This window comes from Silurus meridionalis, chromosome 7 (genome assembly GCF_014805685.1).
Source record: "Silurus meridionalis isolate SWU-2019-XX chromosome 7, ASM1480568v1, whole genome shotgun sequence".
NCBI classification, from domain to species: Eukaryota; Metazoa; Chordata; class Actinopteri; order Siluriformes; family Siluridae; genus Silurus; species Silurus meridionalis.
This window is the reverse complement of record NC_060890.1, coordinates 3676602-3693154: the sequence shown is the minus strand read 5'-3', so window position 1 is coordinate 3693154 and position 16553 is coordinate 3676602. Positions and strand designations below refer to the sequence as shown.

The following is a 16553-nucleotide window of genomic DNA, read 5'->3' as shown; positions in this document are numbered from 1 at the left end:
TAATGTAATGTGTGCAGCTGTGACACATGACAGTGCTTTAAAACTACATGGGAAGCACAGGGTCAACTTAAACTTCATTACTGACCTCATTAACAACCATGGGCCCACCATTATCTCTAAAGTGCTTCCATAAACACTAACATTACATTCATGTAAACCTCACACTGTTAATTTCATAAGTGCATATTGGCATACATTACGCACTCAACAAAGACGACCACATGGCAACCCTGCACCTTGAACTTATTTGGGAAATATCAGCATTTGCACTGCTTCACTATTACATCTGCTTCTTCATCTTCTTCTTCTTTTGCCTGCTCCTGTTAAGAGGTCTCCACAGGGGATCATCCATCTCCATATTACTCTATTTTCTACATCTGCCACTTTTAAACCTATCACCTGCATGTTTTTTCTCATCACATACATAAATCTCCTCTTTGGCCGTCCTCTTTTCCTCCATCCTCAGCATTCCTCTACTAAAATCCCCCATGTCCCTCCCCTGTACGTGACCAAACCATCTCACCTCTCACCTTGTCTCCAAAATGTTCTACCTGCTCAATCCCACTAATAACTTATTTCTAATCCTGTCCATCGTTGTCACTCCCGAAGAAAACCTCAACATCTTCAGCTCTGCTACCTGCAGCTCCACCTCCTGTCTTTTACTCAATGCAACTGTCTCCAAACCATACAACATCTTAGGTCTCACCAAAGTCCTATAAACTTTCCCTTTCACTCTCACAGATACTCTTCTAGCACAAATCACTCCTGCTATCACTCTTCTCCACCCACTCCACCCTGCCTGCACTCTTTTCTTCACTTCTCTAACACACTCTCCATTACTTTTCACTGTTTACACCAGGTACCTGAACTCCTCCACCTTCACCACCCTTCTCCATGCAACCACACCCCTCCACTGCCCTCCCTCTCATTCACACACATGTACTCTATCTTACTCCCACTGACTTTCATTCCCCTTCTCTCAGCGTGTACCTCCACCTCTCCAGGCTCTTCTCCACCTGCTCTCTACTCTCCCCACAACTCACAATATCATCCGCAAACATCATAGTCCATGGAGACTCCTGTCTTACCTCGTCCTTCAACCTGTCGATCACCACTGCCAACAGTGCCACCTTGAACCAGTCTGTCATTCCTACTGCACACTTTACTGCTGTCACACTAACTTCATACATGTCCTGCACCACCCTCGCTTTTACATTCCCTGCAAAATTCTATAGTTAATATCTCTATCTTTAGTTATAACTTTATTATTATTTTATTTGACTAGTTTTTATAGTTTTGTATATTTTCATAGCACCAGCACACTATTACAAAATCCTTGTACATGCAACCCATGATACTTAGCAGTAAAAGTGATATTGATTCTGATTACAGTGAGACAATGAAATAGTTACTAATTAGTTAACAATTTCAGAAACTCCTGATCCTCTGGGAATTTTACACAGAGTGTTTATAAAAACATCCTCTGTGTGGAGAATCTGAACCACTTTGTCTTCATGGAAATATACTTTATGTCAGGTAGTGTGTGAGGTGTAAAGAAGTGGGACAGTCAACCATGTATTCACACACACTGCCGGTTTCTTTATCGGGTTGGACTCAAAAAATGTACAGATACTGAATCAGTCTCAGGCTGGAGCTTTACAATTGGACTTTTCCCCATGGTTTACTTTGATGGTGGTGTGTGTTTGCAACATCAGTTCTGACTATTTAGCCAACATTAGAGCAAACAAGAACGACACTTGAGAGAGCAACCATCTGAAGGACTTCACTGCTCATGTTGAGAGATAAGTGAAATGGGGTTAAACTTTTAGATTTGAATTCGAGTAGTGAACCAGATTAAAATTCTGTGCAAGCCTTCGGACACATTATTTGGACTTTAGTGATGAGGTTAGCTGATAAGTTGAAGGTTTTCCAAGCAAAGCTCAAGCCTTAGGGGAATACAAGAGGAATAATTAAGTGTTGGGGAGTGTTGACCTCTACTGGGCAATCGCGTTTGGAGTCCATCTTCCCTATAAGGCTGAAGTTAACATACTGCATGCACTAGTCAAGGCTGTGGTTGTGTGATTAGCATACCTATTTACTGGAGCATGGAGAGCTGGGGCAAAGTCTTTGGATGGACAAACTGCACATTTTTTAGACAGTAGACCGGATAATGTGTGCCAATCATAGGAATATTACACTCAACAGCCCACCAGAAATAGTCTTTGTCAGGGATTTAAGGAACAGAAGTCATCTAAATAAAGCCAATATGGCTTTTTGTTCAGATTGAGAAAATAGACCTGCTTTTTGCTATGAGGGGTAAATTTTTTGCTAGATTTGATCTAATCTTTTGAGTCTTAAGTAGAACATTCTACATAACCATGGAGTATCATGGTCATTACTTTAATCCGTTCCCTGCATGAGTGTTTCTGCGTTCTTGGCAGAAACCATTCACGCAATGACTTCATCAAGAGGGTTTGTTGTTTTCACTCCTGTTTGTGTTCGCATCAAGGACAGGATATCAAGGCACAGCCAAGGTTTGATAGGTATGATCCGGTATGGAAGGCTGTAAACACTGCTGTTATTTACAGATGATGTTATCTTGGCTTCATTTGAATTCAGCCTCAACCACATTTTAAACCTTTCATCGCTCCTGAGAGTGAAGTAATTCGGTTACTTTTACTTATTGCAAGAAAAGATGGTAGAACCTTTGTTTCTTGGCATCTTACTTAAAAGAGATGGAAAAGCAGATCGAGATAGATCAGGTCAGTGGCAGCAGCTTATTTTTAAATAAAATCATCTGATTAATAATGAATTAAATCTATGTGACCAAGTGACCAAAAGAATGAGATCAGAAATATCTTCAGAAATATAATATAATTTGAGAGTTAAGTTCAAAGTTAAGTTGCGATGATCTAGGATCTCTCTCTCTCTCTCTCTCTCTCTCTCTCTCTCTCTCTCAATCTCTCTCTCTCAGCTCCCACAAGAACTGTGTCTGGCACATTCCAATAGGAAGAGACAAATCCGAGACAAATCCAGGGCACTTTGGATATTTTTTTATACATTTTAACGTAATCTGTGAACATCTGGAGATCCCTGAGGAGAGGTTTAAATCTGTGATTAATATACATGTATTTCCCCACTTACGATGATGATGCATTCTGATGACCCTATCGTAACTCGGAAATATTGTAAGTCAAATACTGTAATATTGTAAGGCCTAGCCTACCCAGGTATCTTAAAGAACGGTGATCAGTATTTAACAAATTTAACAAATTACAATCCATAATTTAGCAAAACTGAGTTATTTATAGTACCATAATGTATAAACTTTACAGTTGACTTGTATGTGGGAGTGGGTGTCTGGACAAGCACCTGTTTGCAAGTGGAGGAATGTTTTTTAAATTGTGTTGTATCGCTTTCATCATCGTACGATTAAAAAATCGCAAGTGGAACTATCGTAACTCTGGGACTATCTGTATATCCACATTTAATGCAAATAATTCCAACCAACATAACGCAACTGAAAAACTAAAATATTTCCAAAAGAAAAGATTTTATAAAAATTGTGTAATATGCTTAAATACGAACAGCACTCTAACTACATAAGTTATGTACACCCCTTAACTAATGTTTAAATTAAGCAGCTGATGCATTGTTAGCTTTTTGTGTCAGAAAGGTAATTTAATTGCACATTACTGCACAGCTTAACAGTAATTAAACTAAACACCTGGTGCCACCCAGATGAGGATGAGGACCCTTCTAAGTGCTTCCTCTGAAGGTTTCTGTTCCTCCTCATGCCATCTTAGGGAGTTTTTCCTTCGCCACAGTCACCATGGTCACTCATTACAATTTAAACAATTTAAAGGCTACATCTACACTAATCCAAATGTGAAAATGGCATTTTCCTCTAAAAACATGCACAGTTTCCTTTTTAATAATTTTCCAAAAGTTGCTCATCTACAGTGAAACATCTGAAAACATTTACCTCCATGTACTGACCATGAACAAAACATAAGACATTTCAACCTGCGTCATTTCCGCCCAGCGTTCATTTACGTCTCAGCTCTTTGAATTGTCACGAAAATGACAAAGAATTTCCCATAACCCTCCATTTTCACAGTCCACACTGCGATGCAAAAACAAAGATTTAAAAGTATTCACTTTGGAGAGCTTTTTTTTTAAAAGCTATAAAATAAAAACAATGAAAATGATATCTCAGTGTGGTTGAAAGGCCAAAAACAAGAGCTTTTCAATTGATAATATATTTGTGTGTACATGTCCTAAATAAACTTACAATTATAAGGAACAAATTTGTACATTCTTTTATAAACCGCTTTATCTCTGTGAAGCTGCTTTGAAACGATGCCCATTGTTAAACGCATTCTACGAATAAAAAATTAATTAAACTAAATTCATACAAGAACAGCTAAGATTTTTGTGGAGTTGATCAGAGTCACTACAGTTGAATGCAGGTATGTACTCATTTCTCATGAGCTTGATATCTGGATGATTCTCATACAAACCTACATAATTTGAAAAGGAGCGATTCCTTTTAATATATTTTGTCGTTTTAGTTTCCAAAAGCATTGTACATGTCATTTTTCCTTAACGTGGAAATGTTATGATTAATATTTTCTAAAAACCTGCAAGAGTGTGTAGATTTGTTTTATATCCACTGTACAGAAGTAACACAAAGCAACATCTTCTTGATAACTGAGGTTTCAGCCAGAAACTTCCCACAAATGCATAAAAAATAATTACAACCAGCCCTCCCAACTGGCTTTCGTGCTCTTTGGCTATTGTTACCCAAACACACACACATATGGAAGTTTTCATTTGGCTCACTACAGTACATTTTCATGGTACTCAATTCTATACAACAGTTCTGCTTGCTCCAATGTAATTTTACAGCATGGGACAGGATTTTAGGATTCATGTTTTCCACAGTAATGTTTTACTTGTACCAGGCATACAAAAATCTCCAAAAAGCCACCGGCCGTGGGTGTGTGGTGAGTGTATCTGCTGTAACATGGCCTCATACACCAGCTGGTGGTAGTCTGACCTTGGGATGTCAAGTCTAGCTGAGCTTTTAGCTTCATGAAAAAAAACACAGCAAAAATATCTCTCCACCTTCTGTCAAAATTTGTTCTTATTTAAAGAGAGAAGTCCCAGCAGCATAAGAACATGCCCATGAGACGTCAGCAAGCTAGAGAAAACATTTTTTGAGAGAAAGTGATGAAATACTTGTTTTGAACTGGATCATTATATAACTCCAAATAACAGTAAATAGAAAAAAAAAAAAACATATCCAGAAGGCTGCGTCCTGAGACTTTGTTGAACGAGACTTGGATTCAGGCTCACTTGGAAGAGATCAAACTCACGGCCAAATTAATAAATGTAAATGCCACAAAGTTGATCTCTTGCGTGAACATCCCAAAGCTGCTCTGGGTTTTCATCGGCTTTACGGACTCTCACAGAGATCAAATGAAAAAAACTTAGGGATGAACAACAAACAGAATGAAGGGAAGGAACAAAAAAAGTGGTGAAAATCTTTTCGATATTGCTCCGGATTAATTCCTATGGCGGTAAAGGCGCACCCTACTGTCAAGCATTACGAATCCAGTGGCAATGCTTTCTGGGAATTCAAAGGGTGTGATTAGAAGTAGGGTCCTGCTGAGAAGCTGAGCAATACAGTATACATTTACAAAGCTCTTTATTGGATCTACATGATTTTTTTTTTAGCTGTAATATAGAAGCAGGACTGTAGAATGACACCCCACACAGCACTGGGCAGGAGTTCGGTTGTTGATATGACGGTACATGGGGCTGCGAAAATCAAGGATTTATATTATAAAATGATAAAAATGCAACAGTTCAGCACTTATCAAGGACTTTATAAGTGATAAAAATAATTCCATAGCGTTAGAACAGATTTATTTTTATGAATAGAATTCAACTATTTTAATATTAAAATAATTATTATTAATGTATACAGTTAATGTGTTCTATTTATTGTAGTTTTTCATTCTTAAACTTGGCTGCATGATTAAGAGATTTTGAGGTTGCGATAAAACTAATTCACTTCAAGATTCCCAGTCAAATGACTAAATTAACTACTACTCAATCAAATAAATAATCAAATGAAATAATAATTATAATATAATATCTTTATGTTACATTATAATATGTTTGGTCTGATTTACTTAAATCAGTGTTGTGTACAATGACAATGTTCAAGTTTCAAGTTCAAGTTCATTTCTATAGTGCTTTTTACACTGGAACAGAATTAAAGAATTAGAGTGTGGACTCTACAGGTCCTATTATAGTGGACTCTACAGGTGTATTTGTGTGTGTGTGTGTGTGTGTGTGTGTGTGTGTGTGTGTGTGTGTGTGGTGAAAGTTTGAGGTTTGCTCTTGTATTTCGCTCTCACCTGCAACAACCAATCGCAAGTCATATACCACAAATTTGATCTCTCTCTCTCTCTCTCTCTCTCTCTCTCTCTCTCTCTCTCTCTCTCATTTTCTCTCTCTCTCTCTCTCTCTCACTCACTCACACACTCACTCACATACTCACTCACACACATATCACACACACACACTTCCAGTAAAACACAGCAGCTTGCCAATAGCTCAACATATCCTTACTTGCTATTCAGCATTTTTTTTTTCGTGGCTTTAAAACAGCATCTTCTGGACGGCTGAAACCTGAACTTTCTGCAATAACATTTTGCAAGGGAGCAAAATTCTCGCATTAACTGGACTATTTTACCTCACAAAGCCTCCTGCCATAAATTACCCCGAGTAATCCTGTTTACTCAAACTGTTTCTGACTTTTCATTTGCATTTGCACTTGGCAGTGTGGAGGCATCAGTAGATGAGGCATCAGTAGATTAGTATGCCTAATAATCATCAGAAAGTTGTGGGTTCAAAGTCCAGGATTGCCAGGAGTAGGGACTGTGTAGCACCTGCATTTGTCCTTCATTCAACCTTAGTAGAGCCCGCATAGTAAAGCCATCACAGGCCTTACACAGGCCCTACAGAGGCCCTGGGCCTGTAGAGATCCTGTGCTGAGCCTATATACAGCCTGTGTAGAACCTGTATAGAGCCTGAATAAAACCTGTGTAGAGCCTGAGCAGAGCCTGAATAGAACCTTTATAGAGCCTGTGTTGAGCCTGAAAAAAGCCTGTATAGAGATTTATAATGCCTTTATAGAGCATGTATAAAACCTGTATAAAGCCTGAGTAGAGCCTTTATAGAGGCTGTGTAGAGCCTGTATACAGCCTATGTAATGCATGTATAGAGACTGTATAAAGCGTGTGTGGAGCATGCATAGAGACTGTACAGGGCGTGTGTAGAGCCTATATAGAGCCTGTGTAGAGCCTGTATAGAGACTTGATCACTGAATCACTTGCATTAGACCAATAAAGCAATCATGAAGTGATACTTTCTCACTTTAAAGGGAGGACAGCATGGGAGTTTCTTCCTCATCTTTTAATTCTGCAGGAAAAAAAAACAGAATTGCTCATAATTGTAAATCAAAGTAAACCTTGGAAAGGCCCGAGAGTTTTTTTCACTATGCTATAGCGGCAGTGATTTCCAACGCCCAACGAGTTTTTCCCGCCCTGACACTCACTCCTACTCAGACAGCACCTGGGATTCAGCAGAAATATCAGATACACACACACAAAGAGAGTTGATGTAAAAAGTCATCCCCTGTTATAAATGCTGCTTTTCTGTGGACAAAAAAATTCAGATGGAAACAAAACTTTTTTTAATTAAAAACAAATAAATAAATAAATAAATAAATGTACAAAATGTTGGTTGTATAAATGTGCACCCCCTTAAAAAACCAGGGCATGTGTCTGTGTTCAAACAGAACCAATTCCCATTCAAACTCATGTTCAAATGTAATTATACCTGCCATCAGTGAAGGGATTCTAATGAGCCCCAAATTAAGATCAGCTGTTTCTGTACGATTTAGTTTTTTGTAGTTATATCCAACTTCTGAAGCTGAAGCCAGTTTCCTCAAAGAGCTTACAAAGCATTTATAGCTTCTCAGTGTCAAAAGAAATCGATCAAAAGAAAAATGCAATAGAATTTCAAAGACAAGCCACTTCCAGTGCCATCATCAAAAAAATGTAATCATAAAAAAATATAAAAATCAGGAACACTTTTAAAAGACCTTCAAACTCGGTGGGTTCTGGTCACTCATTGCACGTGTGAATATCTCATATCTTCTTCACATGTGGGCTATGAATCAGGGTGGAATGACAGAAGCCCTTTCTCCTAAAAAAGCCCTGTTGCCACACCATGATGTCCACCCAAAGTGCACTATACCCATGGTGAAGCATGGGAATGGCAAAGTCTTCAGATAGGACTGGATTCAAGGAAATCTTCGATTTAAATGCAGAAACATTTCATTCACAGTTTGTGCCTGGTTGCACTCAGTATTCAGGGTCAAACATGAATCTGACCAGCTTCGAGTTACGGTTCACTGAAGATGAACACATTATATGCTACTTAATATTGGATATGTGGATCTAGTAGCATTAAATACTAATTCTGATAAATATTACTTTCAATTATCCTGATAATAAATACCACCTAAATATAAGTGTTATACAATAAATATATTAAAACAATAATTATTTCTCAGTGTACTAAGTTTCCTAACTATTAAAATGCACATTTGATCTATTTTTCAAAGTATAAACATCAACTCATCCATTGCATTTATTTATATCCAGTGCATATTCAGTGTGATTGAATTCTGTGTGTCAGTGATTCTGACACAGCAGATTTTCTCCATCTATCTGCATCTGATCTTCCAAACCAACCTGCATCACAGTGATGCTTAAAAATAGAAGGAAGAGAAAGAGGAAATTCTCATTTATCTTTTGTTTCTTTTGTGCTTCTGATATGGCAGAAGGATAAAGGACAGTTTCCTTTTTCGTCTATCAACGATTCATTTACAGGAAAAGAGACAGATCCGTTATCTCGCTGCAGTCCTTTACAAGTGCTCCAAAGTAAATATGGCTCTCGATCAGGTCACCGCTTTCTCTGGACTTCGACTTCCCCTCCATGCTGAACGCTGAACTGGTGTCACCTCCCTGTAAAATGTAGCACTTCACTCTGGGCTCCTCAAAGTGACTTTCTTCCCTTAACTTATTCCTTCTGAAACCCTCACAATCCTCGTGCAGTCCCTATAATTCTACGGTATGATAGTGTGTTTGTGTTGTTCTGTAACCAACCATGCCTCTACATGAGTTTAAAAGCTATAAGTTTTTTCCATAAATTGCCACTCTGAGTTTAATTCAGTTTTATTTTATTTGCATATGATCACAAAGCAGCAGAATAAATCAATATTTAATTGCAAGTTAATTCCTAATGAGCAAGCCAGGCACAACTATATATATTATTATTATGGATGTGAGGTGATTCGCATCTCGATGCATAGCCAACAGAGGTGAGAAAAGTACACACATCCTGCACTTAAGTAGAAGTACAGATACTCATGTTTTTAAATACTCTGGTAAAAGTTCTGACTACACTTTTTTACTCAAGTAAAAGTAAAGAAGTTTGGGCTCTGGCATGTACTTAAGTAAAATGTTTTAGTGTCACCATGGTAACTGGACCTCATATCATATTAAAATTAGGGCTGTCAATCGATTACAATATTTAATCATTATTAATGGCATGATTGTGATGAGTTTACTCAACATCAAACAAAGAATAATCGTACATTTATATCTGCTCTAAATTTACCTTAAATCAAAACTTTTTAAGTTTTAAATACTGTACTTTAATTAACATACGCATGGACAAATACTGATGGTTCATGCAAAGGTATGTTTATATTAGTAAAACCAAACTCAATTTTGAGCATGAAGACAAAATATTCTTGTAAATGTTTTAAAGAAATAATGGTGTTGTAAATTCAAGAACAACAAACGAAACCTTTGATATGTTTCCACACGGACGTTTAATGATGTTTTTAATTTTACAAAAACACTGCATTATGCACTATGTGTATACAAATAAAAGAAGACCCTTTACAGATTCGAATGATGTATAAGTCTTATAATTAAAAATCAAAAAAAGATGAATTTAAGTTCATTTTGGCATTGTTTGGAAAAAAATCCACGAAATGTGCCGGCGGATTTGTCGACCCCCAGAGGGTTAATTGTGTGAATAATGGCGGATTTTGGTGCTGATTGGAGACTTGGCACATTAGTAAAACAAATGTTTACTGAAAAAAAATATATTTTTGGTGGATTTTATTATTTATTTTATTTATCTGAATAAAGAAAGGACATCGTAAATAAATGTGTTGGGTTGAAGATTTTAATTTTGCCCCTTTTATGTTTTAATAATATTTTTTATAAAAATAGTCAAAAGGAAATGCGTGTTAATAAAATGTATGCCATTAAAATGTATTTGTGTTAACGCGTTAATTTTGACAGCCCTTAATAATATATTAAAACAAAATCATAGAGAACACAAGCAGAGAAAAGATGATGATGATCAGGTGATCAGGAATGTGTCTGTTCTCAGTCATGTTTCCATCACTGACTCCCTCTGTCTCATTCACGTTAACCCCAGACTTCTCGTTGCATTCTGCCCTGTTCATTGTTGGCTTCGTAAACTAGCCTACGTCTGTGGTGTGTGAGAGCCAGGAAATGATACACCATTGCTGCGCAATGACAGGAAATAGATTGAAGGGCTCAAAACGGCACAATGATAAGAAAAAATGTTAACATTTCACCAAATAAATTAAAACTAAAGTAATGAGGCGGTTTTGAAAATGTAAGAAGTAGAAAGTGTGTAAAAAAAATTAAGTGAAAGTAAAAAGTTGTTCGAAAAAGAAATAGTGATTTAAAGTACTGATACCAGAAAAATCTACTTAAGTACAGTAACAAAGTATTTGTACTTCGTTACATCCCACCTCTAATAGCCAACAGTATGATACATTAAAGATACATATGAAACAGCTACTGATGCGATACGATACACCTCGATAACAATGCAGTGCGATCCGATTTCAATTTGATATGCAATTCAATATAGTACATGATAATATGGAATTTCTTTGATTTAGACAGACAGCAAATCATCCATTTACTTAAGTGCCTTCTGACTTCTTACACATGGCCCTTTCACATACAGACCTTTGTTGTATAAAAAGAAAGAAAGGACCATTTTGGACCATTTTGGACACACCACAGGCTAAACTTTATTTCTGACAATTCCTATTTACATGTTTCTCCCAATAGCGACTTTATTTCTTGCAATTCCGACTATTTTTTAGCCAATCGGGTAGCATCACCCTCCTCTGTAGTGCTAGACAGTTTTAAACATTGAAAATGAAATAAGCTACAATCTATAGAATCGCATGGTTTTAAACTAAGCCTCCAATCCCTGGAGAGAACTCTGTCATCATCAGCTCTGGAGGAGATGGAACAAGACAGATGAAGCAGAGGTTCATACACCAACAACTTCAGGCCTACTACACACACACACACACACACACACACACACACACACACACACACACCTGCCATCAAGCATGTAATTCTGGGTGTCAGTTTCCCAAGCAAATATATATTTGTATCACTAATCATTGTAATGTGTTACAGGGAATTTGCTTACAAGTGTAAAAACTGTAAAAGACGGGGTAAACTAAAAGGGTTAATCAAAGCCAAATGCTACCTGGAAGAAATTGTCAGCACTGACACACAGGATTGAATTTGTCATCCTGCTTTACCCCGCCTTGCAATCAAGGCCTTGCTGAGCAACTAATTGAATAATTTGCACTGGCTGCTCTCAATTTCCACTGATTCACCCAGAAGGCAGACACGTGAACCATTAGACCATTAACCCTCCAGCAATCAAAGAGAACACAATGTTCAGCTTTCGAATTTGGAAAACTACCAACACCAGCATTCAGCAGCCTTCTGAGCACTATTCTGTCTGAACAACTTAACAGTATAGTACACAATGTTTGTAGATGAGTTAACAAAACTAGAGTTACTACAGAACACCGGATTTGGGCTACAACCACACACATTTTTACACTTCAATCTACCAACTCACACTGTCACAAAAAGCAATAAAGTCCTTGAGTCCTGGCACATTGACAGCAGGGCGTGAGATGTTCCATTCCCCCGTCCCACCTACCCCTAACCACTGTTTATCACAGTATTCATTCACCAGCACTGATTGAGCACCATGGTTCAAATTAACAGACAGACAGAGGAGGCGCAAAATCAAACAAGAACCATGTTTTCCTCAAGTGCAATTATCAACAGGATTAGAGAGCTTCTCGGACACTGCATGCTAGTGCTCTGACAGTTTTAATCCCCCCAAAATTTCCAGCATTGCCAAAGACAGAGGGAATTAATCGAGATGCGGAACAACTTTTGGACTCATCATCATGGAGATCCAGGACGGTCATGGGGTCATGTGAGGAGAAATAAGAGTGTATTAGTGCTGGCCATGGTGGGAGACTCAGGGGGGTAGAGGAAGATCCTGCGCTACCGTCCCACTGTGGATCACTTCCTTTCCAGAAATTGATCCTGAATCCTAAACTCTTCAGGTCTTCAGGGACTTGCAGCAGGAAAGAGAAGCTTGAGCAGATCTGGACTCTTCTGGCCAGTTCCTGTATTCATTACTGTGTCCTGGCTGCATGAGAACAGAATTAGCCCTAGCACATCTGCACTGTACAGTTTGTGGTTCTGTATATCACTCCTATTGTTTTGTCGTTACCTGCTACTGTTTAAATGCAGTAAGTAATTATAGGTTGCAAAACTTCAGAGCAGAACTGACTCACGCCAACTAAAACTCTCTGAAAAAGTCTCCTGTCCTGATCCAACCTTCAATAAAGTTCGGTGAGCTGAGAATCGATGCGCCCTGACGTGTCTGGCTCCAACTGCCAAACCATAAACACTGCTACATTATTTCTCTCAGACTAACCTAAAACATAAACAGCAATTTATCCTCTCCACGAGTGGGCTGAGAACATTCTTTTGTCCTGAAAAAAAATTCCCCGGCACTTTCGCTCCTGTCTGACACCTCGCCATGCACACAAAACGTGGTGCACCAAAAAAGAAAGCGTCACACTGCTATGTGTCCATCACAACTCATTTTAACACTCTACTGAGCCTTTACTGGGTTACATGAACGGATGAACTGATGAAGGTACGGAGGGATGTAGGTGTGTGTAGCACCTCGTTGCATCAGGCACTTGGTAGAAATGAGGGGGATTTCCAGCTCTGGAGCGCACAGGTGTCTTTTGTGCATTGTCTTTAAAAACACATAAAGACACAGAGTCTTCTATTACATGATGAACTGCAAAATTGAACACACTCAATGTGATGGATGAAACATTTTCTTCCCAAATTTGGTTTCAACATGAATGATTTTTGGACTGAAAGAGGAGCCAAGCACTGTGGGGTTCATGAGAAAAGTTCAACAAAATCATATGTTTATGTTTGTGTGTGTGTGTGTGTGTGTGTGTGTGTGTGTTTCGATGTACTGGTATGTAAAGAATAACTTCATGTGCATCAAAAAGAATGGAATGTAATTTGTCTGAAAAGAGCAATTGATTTTGATATTTAACATTAGAATTACAAACAACCCCCAAGTACAGGTACACACACACACACACACACACATAATGATTAATGTGTGTGTACCTGTAATAATAGTGATTTCTACATAAAATCTTACAAACAACAACTTGCATATACTGAGTATGAGTTTTCAAATTGTCATCAGTTTCAGCACAGTAGAGTCCAACAAGATTTCTTCTCTCTCTCTCTCTCTCTCTCTCTCTCTCTCTCTCTCTGTCTCTCTCTCTCTGTTGAGTTAATTATGCTTCTAAGGTACCTTTGACCAGTGTTACTGTCCCTTACTCTTTTTGGATCTGCCTGACGCATACCGATGCCCTACATCTGGATGGAGTTCTCTTTGGATTTGGAGACCACTATGTGCAGCTGAATGATGGTTCCACATCAGTAACTTTATGGATCTTTAGGGTGTTGATCAACTCAAGAACTTTGAGAATGGATTTGGACTAATTAATATTAGCAGAAGGATGATGACCACATTTAAGCGAATATCACTGCACACTTTAAAAATGTGTTCTTCGCATATTCCATCTTGCTCGGAAACTGGGCTCAGAGCGCAGGGTCAGCCATGAAACAGTGCCCCTGGAGCACAGAGGGTTAAGGGCCTTGCTCAAGGGCCCAAGAGTGGCAGCTTGGCGATACCAGAAATTGAACACCTGACCTTCCAAACAGTAACCCAGCACCTTAACCACTGAGCTACCACTCCACGCTCGAACAGCTAATGTAACATCAGCTGGTGTTCCTTTGCCTTACGTTTCACACAACAAATACATTTAAACATCTAAAAGCATCTCTGATCATAGAGTTCTTCTGCATGAATTAACACTCCAGTAACTCCCCGGCCCCAGAACTAGATAAAGCATATATGAAAAATGATTTCTACATGGTTCATTAAATTCAAAATGAAACCCTCATGAAATACAGCAAATGGTCTGCTCTGTAACCACAGAGCGAGTGTTTAATGCTAATTCCATGTGTGTCACTGCACAATTATTTACAGCCTGCAATGTATACTCGATGCTGCTAATAGTTTTGGCATGTGTTTTAGAAAAAAGTGGTTCAATTAGCAGGAGTCTGAGAGCGGCATACCAGGTCCCGAGGGAAGGGCCAGTTGTCATGGGTACTCGTGCGTCAAAAAGAGCCATGTCTCTCCGACTTTCGATCTGTTCTCTCTCTCCATCACCACTACAATTAGACTTAAAGCCTCACTCTGTGGTGCCAAAGCTCTCCATTTTTTATTCCCTTGGAGGAAAAGAGGACTCTCTCTCTCTCTCTCTCTCTCTCTCTCTCGCTCTGTGTTTTTTTTAATGAACTTTTAAAAATGGAAAGAAAGTTTCGGTGTGGTTCCTTTCATTGTTTGTTTTTCTAGCCTTTACAGTCTCAGGCTCCCCACACTCAACCAGTCTTAAATCTGTTCTTCTGCTCTTATGTTACCTAATGATAAGGATGCTGAATCCCATTTAGGTGGTGTTGCTTCCCCTAAATGGCTTTTATTCGTCCTCTCTGAGCCCAGTTTTTAAATTTGTAAAAAAAAAAAAAGTACTGAAATCAGTGGTGTTTATATATATTTAACTCTTTAGGAATACAGAATCATTTATGGAGGAAACATGCTAATGCAAGCAACTTGTGTATTCACAGTATTCACAGACTGAGCAGGTCATTCTAAGCATGAGATTCTCACCAGTATTTACCTGATGTTCTCATGGTTGTGTTAAAAGCTTAAACTGTAATATTCACATTAAGGCTGTAGGAATTAAGGAGGCCATACACCCAAGGCTAATTAAACTGGGCATTTAAAGTCCCAGTAGCCTCTAAATGGCCATTGCCTTCTTTAGCAATGTTGTAGCAGCAGAAGGTGGTTAAATGCAGGTCCTGAACCAGAAGGAATGTAGAGATAAGCTTGAGGGATAAGAGCTGAGAAAGCACACCTAAACCTTTTCATAACAATTATTTAGGTGGTCTTTTCTCCTATGTCCTTTGGTACAGTGAAGACTGAGGTGTGTTTCAGTACCCAAGATGGGGGGGGTTATAAGTCTGTTTTTTCTCTTTCTTTCTTCCTCGTACATATGTCAGGGAGCTTTTCTTTGCCACAGTCACCACTAGGGATAAACTAAACATCTATTTACTTTTGTAAAGCTGCTTCTGTACAATGTCCATTGTTAAACCGCCTATACAAATAAAAATGAATTCAATTTAGAAGAATTACATGCAGCAGAGCCTCTAAACATCCAACACTGACCCTAAATGATCTTAAAAACGTTGCGATTTCTATAAATTGTTGGAGTTCAATTCAATAATTAGTTTTTTCCATATAATGATTTTGACAATTAACATTGCCACAAACCAGTTTTACAGAATTTAAATATATTAGTCCCTACAACTTTATATTTAATGTGCGAGAAAATGTTGACAAGGTGTGGAAAAAACTCCCTAAGATGGGATGAGGAAGAAACTTTGAGAGGCGCCAAACTCAAAAGGGAACCTCATTCTCAACCCAAAATGTCTATTCATAATTGTTCTATCATTGTGGAGATGGTCAACTGTTCACTTATGAACACTTAATTGCAAACAGGTGATTGGAGTCTTAAGTAAGTATAGCAAACTTTCTATATTAATTACAGTCCAAATCCATCTTCATGATTCTTGAGTTTAACCCTCCACAGTAACTCATGGACCTTTAAACTAAGTGCTGCAGGCATGACAAACCAGAGCAAAAAAAATGTAATAATCAGATCATTGCGTTCTCACTTGTGGACCTGCCTGGCTGGGAGAGGACCACCTGTCCTATCCAGGGCTTCTGTGGTGCCCTGTTCTCTGCAGGGTAATTCCATTATTTACCTCCATTATTGACCTGTAGGGGGACTGAGGCATTAAGGCTTAATTCAATATGCTGCATTAGAAAGATGCTTTGAGGTGAGCGTGAGA

General features: G+C 38.4%; 1 protein-coding gene across 1 annotated transcript in view; it reads right to left on the bottom strand.

Moving 5' to 3' along the window:
* LOC124388797 overlaps window positions 1-16553 on the bottom strand; it is a 69993-nt gene that overhangs the window by 33350 nt on the left and 20090 nt on the right. The window lies entirely within an intron of this gene.